The sequence below is a fragment of the Staurois parvus genome, unplaced genomic scaffold, assembly GCF_062004578.1.
Source record: "Staurois parvus isolate SC_StPar_1 unplaced genomic scaffold, SC_StPar_1.0 ptg000052l, whole genome shotgun sequence".
Classification (NCBI taxonomy): Eukaryota; Metazoa; Chordata; class Amphibia; order Anura; family Ranidae; genus Staurois; species Staurois parvus.
This window is the reverse complement of record NW_028317848.1, coordinates 8466212-8478440: the sequence shown is the minus strand read 5'-3', so window position 1 is coordinate 8478440 and position 12229 is coordinate 8466212.

The following is a 12229-nucleotide window of genomic DNA, read 5'->3' as shown; positions in this document are numbered from 1 at the left end:
CAACAATCTGCTGGATTCTTGCAAAAGCTGGTTCTGAAATACCATGTGAATGAGAACTAAACCTTGTGGCTACAGATTAAAATGACACATCCACATGTGATTTTGTTTGATTAGTGGAAAGCAACACGCATTACAACTCATTTATATTTGAACAGAACGTTTGTGTGTGCGGGAGGGCATATGATGCAGTAAATGGCTGCAGGTATCTATCTGTAATAGGGAAGGGCATTTAATAGCTAAATATTTAGGTTTGGACTTTATAAAGCCTAGGCCTTGCACCCAAGTGACATATGGATAGATTTGAAAAATAACATGAAAGTACAACCAGGTGCCTGCACTCAAGTTGCATTACCTTGGGTACTTTTTAGGGCAAACTAGGCTCATATTAAGGGTTGATTCATATCTTTGTGATGCGTTTTTAGGCAGGCTACCATTTGAACTTTATAGAACACTTATTTTGATGAAAGCACATCAAAGATGTATCCGCAAGACTGGTAGCGTGCCAAAAACTGCACAGTTCTGAAACAGCCTTAAGGGTCCATTTGTAATCTTCATAGTAACATAGTCTGGCTGAAAAACAAACAGAAGTTCATCCAGTTCAACTATTTAAAAAAAAAATAAAAAAATCCTACACCCACAGTTGATCCAGAGAAAGGCAAAATAAAACCCAGCAAAGCATGATTCAATTTGCTCTTGCAGGGAAAAAAAAATTCCTTCCTGATCCCGAGAGGCAATTTGATATTGCCTGGATCAACTTTACTTATAAATGTTAGTATCCAGTTATATTCTGTGTATCTAAGAGAGAATCCAGGACTTTTTTTTTTTAACGCAATCCACTGAGCTGGCCAGAACCAACTCTTGAGGGAGTCTATTCCACATTTTTACAGATCTCACTGTGAAGAAACCTTTCAGTATTTGGAGATTAAATTTATTTTTCTTCAGATGTAAAGAGTGCCCTCTTGTCCTCTGACCTCAAGGTGAATAACTCTACACCAAGTTCACTATGTGAACCACTGATGTATTTATACATGTTGATTATATCCCTCTTAATCTCTTCTCAAGAGAATAAATTCAGTTCCTCTAATCTTTCCTCATAGCTGAGCTCCTCCATGCCTCTTATCAGTTTGGTTGCCCTTCTCTGTACTTTCCCCAGGTCCCCAATGTTCTTTTGAATTGGTGTCCATAATTGAACTGCATATTCCAGATGAGGTCTTACTAATGATTTGTACCGGGGTAATATGATATCTCTCTCTCTGGAGTCTATACCTCTTTTAATGCAAGAGAGGATTTTGCTCACCTTAGAAATTGCAGCTTGGCATTGCATGCCATCAATAAGCTTGTGATCTACCAGAACTCCCAGATCTTTCTCCACCATTGACTTCCCCAGTTGTACTCCCCCTAGTATGTATGATGCATGCATATTCTTAGCCCCCAAGTGCATCACCTTACATTTATCAACATTAAACCTCATTTGCCGCATAGTTGCCCAATTAAACAGTGCATTGAGGTTGGCTTGTAAGTTGGAGACATCCTGTAAGGATTTAATTCCACTGCACAGTTTGGTGTCATCTGCAAAGACTGAAATTGTATTTCTAATCTCAGGCCCCATATATAAATATATTAAAAAGTAAAGGTCCCAACACTGAACCTTGGGGTACACCACTGACAACCCTAGACCATTCAGAGTATGAATCATTAACCACTACTCAGAGTATGATCTTTTAGCCAGTTTTCTCCATTTACATAAGGATTTTTCCAAGCCCGTAGACTTTACCGTACACATTAGCTGTGTGTGGGGAACTGTTAAAACGGTTTTGCAAAATCAAAGAATACCACGTCCATTGCCACCCCTCTGTCCAAGGTTTTGCTCAGCTCCTCAAAAAGAAATCGGATTTGTTTGGCAACTTCTATCTTTCATGAATCCTTGCTGTCTGTTTTCTTAAAATATTTTTTTTCAAGCAAGAACTTAATTTATGTGGGCTTTTATTAACTGCCTCCCGCCCGCCATATAGTACAATGATGGGTGCAAGGCGGTTATCTCGTTCTGGGAGGACGTCATATGACGTCTTCCCATTCTAACCGCACATGCGTGGCTCCGGGAGCGCGGTGATCGGTGGTGCGCTGTGTCCCTCGGACTCTGCAGATCACTGATGGAAAGAGGCGAAGATCTCGGCTCGGTCATGTGATCAGCTGTGTCCAATCACAGCTGATCGCATGTAAATAGGGAAATGCGGGTTATCAGCTTTTCTCTCCTCACGAGCAGTCACGCTGACAGCTTGAGAGGAGAGTCGGTAATCGGCATTCCTCGGAGGGGACATGTACACTGATGATCAGTGTGCCCTGATCTGTGTAGCCCCAGCAGTGCCACCTGTCAGTGCTCATCCATGCCACCTGCCAGTGCCACATCAATTCCACATATAAGTGCCCATCTGAGCTGCCAGTCTGTGCCACCTATCAGTGTCATGAGTGCAGTGTCCATATGTGATGCCTGTCAATGCCCATCAGTGCCACCTAACAGTGCCCATCACTGCAACCTCAGCACACATCTGTGAAGGAGAAAAATCACTTATTTACAAAATTTTATAACCTTTTTTTTTTTTTTTTTTTTTTTTTTTTAAACTTTTCAGTGGTTTTTGGTTTAAGAAAAAATAAAAAACCTAGAGGTGATTAAATACCACCAAAATAAAGCTCTATCTCAAAAAAAGATAACATTTCATATGGGTACAGTGTTGCATGACCGTGCAATTGTCATTCAAAGTGTGACTGCGCTGAAAGCTGTAAATTGGCCTGGGCAGGAAGGGGGTGCCCTGTAGGCTAGTGGTTAAACTCCAGTATTTTCCCAACTATAGAAGTTTAACAGGTCTATAATTACTTGGTAAAGATTTTGACCCCTTTTTAAATATTGGCATTATGCTAATCCAGTGGTACTATGCCAGTCATTTGAAATAACAGAGCTCCATTCTTTAAGGACCCGTGTGTGTATGCCATCCGGTCCAGGTGCTTTATTCATCTTTATTCTGTCTAAATATTTCTGGTTCATATCAATTGGGAGCCAATGTGGATCACCTGGAGCTGTGTCAATACCATGCCCACTATGGACAAGAGCTCTCCCATGCTCCTTTTTGTATACTCAGAGCTGAATGTGTTTAATAAATGTGCCTTTGTCCCCAGTCACCCACTCTGATTTTTTTTTTTTTCTTTTTTTTTTTTGTAAAGGGCCTACATGCTCGAACCAGATCTTTTTACTATTAATATATGAAGACTTTTTGGGGGCTTGTCCTATCTTTTGCAATCTGTCCGTTTTCAATTTTTGCAGCCTTTACTTCCCTTTTGCATATTCTGTTTATATTCTTTGTAATGTTTAACCCCTTCCCGCCGGCGCCTCCCGGCCCTTTAAGCGTTTCAGAAGCCAGGAGGAGGGGTTTAGAGATCATGTGACCGCCGTGACACGTCATCACGGCGGTCACATGATAGGGAAAGGTCCCGATCGAAAGAGCAGACCGAGCCCTTTCCGTGAGTACCGGACATGTGTGATGGGAGCGTGCCGTGTGCACGCTCTTAGCACATATGTTTTTTGTTAATTGCACGCAAATGTGCGGCTGCTCGACGTCTAGGCCCAGCCGCCGGGAGGCCACACATTTGTGTGCGGCCAGCGTGAAGAGGTTAAACAACGATGGCGTTCTTTCATTTTTATATTTAATGAAAGCTCTTTTTCTTATCTATAGCTTTTTAAACTTTGGCTGTAAGCCACATAGGTTTGATTTTTAGCCTTTTAAACTTTTGTTGCCCATGGGAATATATTTTGCAGTGTGTTCACATAGTCTTTTTGAAGAACTCCCAATTTTTGTGTTGTGTTCATCGATGCCAATATTCCCTCCCAGTAAGTCTTGGAGAGAAGCTCTCAGCTTTGGGAAAATTAGCTCTCAAAATTGAGCGTTTTTATTTTTCCCATATGTGCTTGTTGTTTACAGCCAACAATAAATTAAATCATGTTATGGTCACTGTTACCCAGATGGTTTTTATATGGACATAACGTAATAAGCGCTGCATGGTTTGAGATCACCAGGTCCAGCAGAGCATCATTCCTAGTTGGGGCCTCTGAACTGTACTATAAAATTCTTCTGTATTAGATTTATACATTTTAGCCTTTTAACTGTTCCTGCAGTATCATTACTCCATTCAATTTCCGGGTAGTTAAAATCCCCCATTAATATTACTGTCCCAGCCCTTTTGATCTGTGCAAGGAAATGAGTCTCCACCTCATTAACACTGGGTGATCTATAACATTCTCCAATGATTACCTTTTAGTACGCACCCCTATGTGCTGTTCCACCCATAGTGCTTCAGCCTCATCACACTCTCCATCAACTAGGTCCTCTTGCACACTCGCTCTGAGATCTTTAGTTGGGCAGTTGTGTGTAGTGAATTGTTTGCATCAATACAGGGTTAACACTGTTCCTTTTCATTTTAAAGTGTAACACTAACCACATGTGGTTGTGTTTTTTTTTTTTTTTGTTTTTTTTTGTAGGAGTGTGAGGGAAAGGTTAGAACATCTGATGTTCTAATGACTTACTACGTTTATGGTCACAACACGGGCAATATACTGTAGACGGTGATCAAAAGTTGATAGCTTCTAGACTTTCCCCACTCTGAGACTAAAATGTCTTCTTTATATTACTGTGGGTCCCCGTTAAACACTGTCCCTCACTTCCTCTTCTGGAAAAATGTTGCCAGCAGGAAAGAAAATGAGGTGATATCACACCCATTGCAGATTGCAATTAAAACCTGACAGGTTCTCTTTCCCACTGTATACGAAAAGGCTTAACCTAAGGATAGGTTTTAAAGTGGGGCTAGTTAAAGTGGATCTCCAGATTTGTGATGTTTAGTTTGTTTGGACCAAGCTATACTATTTACTTCATTAACTTCTGCAGAGCTGTTGGTACTGTATGTAGCCTCAGCTGTATACAGCGCTGTGTTCTGGCAGCGGGATGGGAACTTCTCGTCCTGCTTCAGGAACACAAGTGAGTTGGGCTGAGCACTGCTCCCTGTTCTTGCTGGAGGTGTTGATAAGTGACAGCGAAGTCCTGCTTCTACAAAGATGGCTGCCTGCATAGGGAGAATGTGCTCAATGAGGCATGATAAAGCTATAAGAGAAAGATCAGCTGCATGGAGATCACTGGCAATACCGACAGCCTATGCCTGTGGCCATTTTTGCTATAGGAGGTGCTTTAACAGGACAGTCTTAAGGCTTCATCCATGCAGGAGAAGTGATAGTGGAAGTATAAACAACTAATGCTTCTCCAATCTTTTTTTATTTTCTGCTTAGCTGTGCCTGCTTTAGAGCAGATTTAACTGCATTTTAGAATTTCTGATTGAAACCTGGAAGCACAGAGTTCTGTTTTCTTGAACAGAGCCTAAATGCATGGTGTGAATGGCCCCACTGAAGAATTATTGCATGTGTTTTTTGCATTTAGAAATGATCTGTACAAATATCCTGCCCCTCCTACAAATTTTTGGCCTATTTCTGTTCCCTACTGGTTCAGAAATTGACTCAATCTAGATCAGCCATTACAAGCAGCAGGCAAAGAGGGACTGTACCCACACAAGAACAAAGATTGTTGTGGTTCAGTGCTGGATGCTGCAGGTGCTGATGTCTGCTGTACTGTGTACTGATATTTTTGCTGCCAGGTTGCACTATAGAGGTCTAGGGCAGTAGATCCCCTTGGAGGAGAGTTGAGTTCCTAAAGTCACTGCAGGGCATGCCTGCCATGATGGGGAACTTTGGGCCTGAAATGGCCATGCAGTGTGGCACTGGCAGTCCCCCCTTGCAGTGTTCCTGGGTTTGGAGGCCTTGTGTTGGGGCAGTAGCATACTGTTTCTTTTATGGGGTGCTATACAGGTGATGTGCAACATAAACATACTGTTACTGCATGTGCTTCACAGACTATTTAGGCTTATAGTCAGGTCCATAAATATTGGGACATCAACACAATTCTAAAATTTCTGGCTCTATACACCACTGCAATAGATTTGAAATGAAACAAACAAGATGTGCTTTAACTGCAGACTGTCAGCTTTAATTTGAGGATATTTATATCCAAATCAGGTGAACGGTGTAGGAATAACAACAGTTTGCATATGTGCCTCCCACTTGTTAAGGGACCAAAAGTAATGGGACATCATAAATTTATATATCGCCAAAAGGTTTGCTCAGCTCTGTACATTAAAGTGGGGGGACAGTACATGAGACAATAAAGTAACAATACAATACACGAGGGGGTCGAGGGCCTTGCTCGTTTGAGCTTACAATCTAGGAGGGAGGGGGTAGAGGTACAGGAGGAAGTGGCTGAGGGGGATGGAGTGGAGGAGAACAGCTGTTAGGTGAGGGTGGGGTAGGCTTGCCTGAAGAGATGGGTTTTCAGGGTGCGTCTGAAGGTGAGGAGGGTAGGTGACAGTCTGATGGATTGGGGTAGGGAGTTCCAGAGGATGGGGGAAGTCCTGCAGTCGGGCGTGGGAGGAGACCTGACTGTAAGGTCCCATACATGTGGCTTCTAAGCCCCACGTTAACTTGACAGAATCCAGTGTGAATCTGTACCATCCTACCCCCAAGCAATGCTGACTGCACTGATACATACTCCTCTAGGGCTCTTAGCTGTCAGCTGCTGAACGTGGGAGAATAGACCCACCCCACACAGTTCGCAGAGATTTGTCAGCTGTGGGTCTCTTGGTGACCAGATTCAACAGGTTTGTATCCTCAACTAGGCATCGTCTGACCCCTGCAGTAGGTGCCCTGGTGACTCCTTGGGATCAATGTTCTCTGACCTAAGCCTTCCTTCTACTTGAACTCCTTCCTCATCTGTTATGCAGGATAAAGGTGGAGGGTGATTGATTCTGATTGCACTGGCTTAGCCAGGACGAATGTGATACGCAAACATGTATATCTCTTAGCAAATGAGCTGTGGGCTTTTCCAGATTGGCTAGATTTGCATTGGGTCTGATGTTCCATCCTGCTCTATGGTTGCTGACTCTGACAGCATGGCTGTCGAAGTCCAAGTTCTGGGGGATGGGTATCTTTGATTCTGTAATTCCTACTCTCAGGACTTGAACATTTCGGGAAGGTATACCATCGTACTTGGTAGAGTTTACCTGTTGAGAAGCTCAAATGGTTTACCCCCAACAGTATGTCCTGGGAAGAATTTTGGCTTTCTTGCCATCTGGCGTGGAGATATCTTTTGGTTTGTGTGCCATTTAAGGGGCAGGTCTCAGTCATAGCCATACTTTTCAGTGGCCTATTGAGTCTCATTCCTTGGTTAAAGGCTTTGTGCTAGGTGTCACACAGATTGTTCCTTGTGTGCTCCCATGTCTCAGTGAGTGTTTAATTTGGTTTTGCAGTCTCCTCCCAAATCGCTTCTCACACACGTGTTTTGTCTTTGACAGGATAAGGAGGTGTTTGAGGTCAATATCACTTAACCTAGTTAATTTGTTCCAATAAAAAACGGTGTAGTGCTGCCCAAAGTATAAAAGTACAGTAGATGTACTTAACATGTATACTACTTCAAGATAAGTGTCCCAGAAAAATAGTCTGAATCTTCTTCGCACATATTATTTCCAATATGCTCATCTCCACTTCTGACATCCTATCATGGAATGAGGTCAAACAGTGCTTTTAACCCCCAATGGGGCTGCTGAACATGCATGGAATCAATCATTTGGAAGCACCCTTGTTTTCATATATAGCCCAAATGTCACATCACATGTTTGAAAGACAAGGGAGCTTGTAGTTCTCTCTATATTAAGCAATCGGAGAAAAAAATACAAGGATAATTTATTATTATACAGTATTTATAAAGCGCCGATAGTTCGCTCAGCGGTGTACATTACAAAGGGGGACAGAACAATAACAATACAATGCAAAACATGAGGGGATTGAGGGCCCTGCTCTTTCGAGCTTACAATCTAAGATGCACATAATTGCTCCTCAGTACAACACTGCTCAATGTATGCACTGGTCTCTCACCACGCAGCAGTTCCAGACAGTGTGATGTAATTTACCAAAGTAAGGGCTCGTTCACACTAGGCTGTTTTGCCAACGCTTGCCAAACGCCCCTATAGCATTTGGCAAACGTTGGTCCGGTGTTTGCGGAGCGTTTTTAACGCTCGGCAAACGCCGCATGCGCGGTTTAGCGGCGGTTGCTAGGCGTTTGCCAAGCGTTAATAACGCCCCACAAACGCCTATAATGCATTTGAGTGGTGTTACCGCTCCGCAAACACCCCGCAACCGCGTCACAACCGCACCGCAAACGCCGGCCGGGCGTTTGCGGAGCGGCACCATAGACGAGAATAGGAGGCTTCAAAGCCTCCTGACTCGACCAGAGGCGTCCGTTTTGCCGCGACGCAAACGCTCCTGTTAGAACAGCACCATGTGCTGTAATGTGCAGAATTGGCAGAGGCGTTTGGGAAGCGGTAAAAACGCTTCCCAAACGCCTCTCTGCCGCCTGCACACAAGGCTAGTGTGAACGTAGCCTAAAAGATATAGCAACTGAATGTTCACTGGGCTTAGTTGATAAGGTTAAGCTGTGTTCACTTTAATTAACCAATCGTTCTAACAAAAATCCAGTTCCTTCAGTTTCCCTCTACACATTAGGGTTGATTTTTACAAAAGGCAAATAGCCTGTGTACATTGCAAGTGCAGTTGCTCCAGAGTTTAGTAAATTAGGGGAAGTGCTGCTTTCCTTGCGTGTGATTGGGTATTCTTTGTAAATGAAAACGTCATTTCATTTACTAAGCTATGGAATACCGAACTTGAAAGTGCTGATGAACAGAGGCCGGCTGGAGACTGGACTGCGGAGCTTACACTCGAACGGTCTAAGGCCCCCCTCTCCCCAGTTGGTTGGATGGCAGCTTTCTTTCCATGTTACCTGAGCTGCGTTGAGCAGGTGGAGTTGAGGAGATCCCTGTGGATGATCGTGCATTATCATCCCTTTTCTTGCCTTAACCAGCTCTTTGCTGCCACCTGGAGCCTATTCAGTGAATTGCTATGCTCGTTTGACCTACAGTCAAGTCCATAAATATTGGGACATCGACACAATTCTAACATTTTTGGCTCTATACACCACTACAATGAATTTGAAATGAAACGAGCAAGATGTGCTTTAACTGCAGACTGTCAGCTTTAATTTGAGGGTATTTACATCCAAATCAGGTGAACGGTGTAGGAATTACAACAGCTTGCATATGTGCCTCCCACTTGTTAAGGGACCAAAAGTAATGGGACAGAATAATCATAAATCAAACTTTCACTTTTTAATACTTGGTTGCAAATCCTTTGCAGTCAATTACAGCCTGAAGTCTGGAACGCATAGACATCACCAGACGCTGGGTTTCATCCCTGGTAATGCTCTGCCAGGCCTCTACTGCAACTGTCTTCAGTTCCTGCTTGTTCTTGGGGCATTTTCCCTTCAGTTTTGTCTTCAGCAAGTGAAATGCATGCTCAATCGCATTCAGGTCAGGTGATTGACTTGGCCATTGCATAACATTCCATTTCTTTCCCTTAAAAAACTCTTTGTTGCTTTTGTAGTATGCTTTGGGTCATTGTCCATCTGCACTGTGAAGCGGCGTCCAATGAGTTCTGAAGCATTTGGCTGAATATGAGCAGATAATATTGCCCGAAACACTTCAGAATTCATCCTGCTGCTTTTGTCAGCAGTCACATCATCAATAAATACAAGAGAACCAGTTCCACTGGCAGCCATACATGCCCACGCCATGACACTACCACCACCATGCTTCACTGATGAGGTGGTATGCTTAGGATCATGAGCAGTTCCTTTCCTTCTCCATGCTCTTCTCTTCCCATCACTCTGGTACAAGTTGATCTTGGTCTCATCTGTCCATAGAATGTTGTTCCAGAACTGTGAAGGCTTTTTTTAGATGTCGTTTGGCAAACTCTAATCTGGCCTTCCTGTTTTTGAGGCTCACCAATGGTTTACATCTTGTGGTGAACCCTCTGTATTCACTCTGGTGAAGTCTTCTCTTGATTGTTGACTTTGACACACACCTACCTCCTGGAGAGTGTTCTTGATCTGGCTAACTGTTGTGAAGGGTGTTTTCTTCACCAGGGAAAGAATTCTTCGGTCATCCACCAGAGTTGTTTTCCGTGGTCTTTCGGGTCTTTTGGTGTTGCTGAACTCACCGGTGCGTTCCTTCTTTTTAAGAATGTTCCAAACAGTTGTTTTGGCCACGCCTAATGTTTTTGCTCTCTGATGGGTTTGTTTTGTTTTTTTTAGCCTAATGATGGCTTGCTTCACTGATAGTGACAGCTCTTTAGATCTCATCTTGAGAGTTGACAGCAGAAGATTCCAAATAGCACACTTGAAATGAACTCTGGACCTTTTATCTGCTCATTGTAATTGGGATAATGAGGGAATAACACACACCTGGCCATGGAACAGATGAGAAGCCAATTGTCCCATTACTTTTGGTCCCTTAACAAGTGTGAGGCACATATGCAAACTGTTGTAATTCCTACACCGTTCACCTGATTTGGATGTAAATACCCTCAAATTAAAGCTGACAGTCTGCAGTTAAAGCACATCTTGTTCGGTTCATTTCAAATCCATTGTGGTGTATAGAGCCAAAAATGTTAGAATTGTGTTGATGTCCCAATATTTATGGACCTGACTGTATGTTACCATAGGTCCATTATGAGGTGAGTAGCAATCCTATTCCTAGGTGGAGGTGCACTTATTACGTATTTGCAGTAGGGACGCACCGAAATTTCGGTGAGTGAAATGTGTCGGCTAAAAACACCCCTTTCGGCCATCGGCAGATATGGGGAAAAACACTGATACTGGTGCTGAAAAAACCCCGCCGCTCGGTCGTTCTCAGCCTTACCTGAGAAACCATTGGGCGATCCTGGCGCTGGGCATAGAGATTAGTGAAGGAAAGATGGCCTGCGCTTATCTCCACTTCAAAGTGTAAGATGGAGAATATTCGGTGCTGCAGGAATAGAGGGTGCCAGGAAATCACACCACCCACATGTAAGGTGTAATCCTTACCAGAGACACTGATCCCACAGAGAGATCATGAAGTGCCTTGCTGTCCCACAGCACAAAATATTCAGACACACCACTCCACCTGGGTACGATCCTGTATAACTGTGTATAGCACAGAGGAGTTAAAAAACAAGAAGGGATCACCAAAAAAATAAAAATAAATGGACATTTAGTTTTTCTACAAAAAGATGTGCATTTATTTATGTATTTATTTTACCATTTGAACATCCTTTAGGCTACAGGAGGTCATAAATAGCCTGATAAAGACAGGACTTCTCTGCAGCAATGGTACCAACTTGATAAAGGATACAAACAACCATCTGGTCAGCTCTCCTCTTCTATTAAATCACCATCCCATCCAAATTGTGTATAAACAGACAAGGTAAAATCTTCTCTGCCTAAATGCTATTTATTAATTAAATCCAATTGCACTTACAGTGTAAAAGATCATAGGCATATACAGTGCTCAAACAAAAAATAAATTTTTTTTAGGTGTAAACCTTCAAAAACAAACTGCGCTATTAATGTGTGGATGTGAATCAAACAAATCTTTTCATATATCTCAAAACATACATGCAAAATAATATTTTATAAAATATTAATATGGCGCTCAATAAATGATTTAAAAAAAAATAATAATGTAAACGCATGAAAAATCCAAATATTTCAGTCCTTTTTATGATAACCACGTGAATTTACTTCATAATCATATTCCAATAATCACCACGTATTAGTGAAACAATCTGAAGTTGTGCTGTGCTCCCTCTCAGGTATGCACTCACCAGACATAATTGCCTTCCATTCTCATGGTTGGCATTTTGCGCATTTGGGTATATACTTCTCCAAGGAAAAGATCCTTTTTTCAAGACACAGAATGAATTTCTCTAAAGATGGCTCAGACTCTCCAAGATAATAGAACCTCTTTCCGATACTCCCAACAGACATCACATAGAAAATAAAAAATAGAGACCCGACATGGTGCAGTATCACTTGAAACCTTTTTATTCTCTGCCCGAGGAATACTGCTTACAAGAAGTCAGAAAAAATAAGCCCAAAGATGCAAGTGTATATCAGAGAGGGAAGACCGCACAATGCTCTCACCACTGCCGGTCCTCTCTCCTTCACTCTCTCTTTATCTTTCTCTCCCTCTTCATCTCTCTATTTATCTTTCTCTC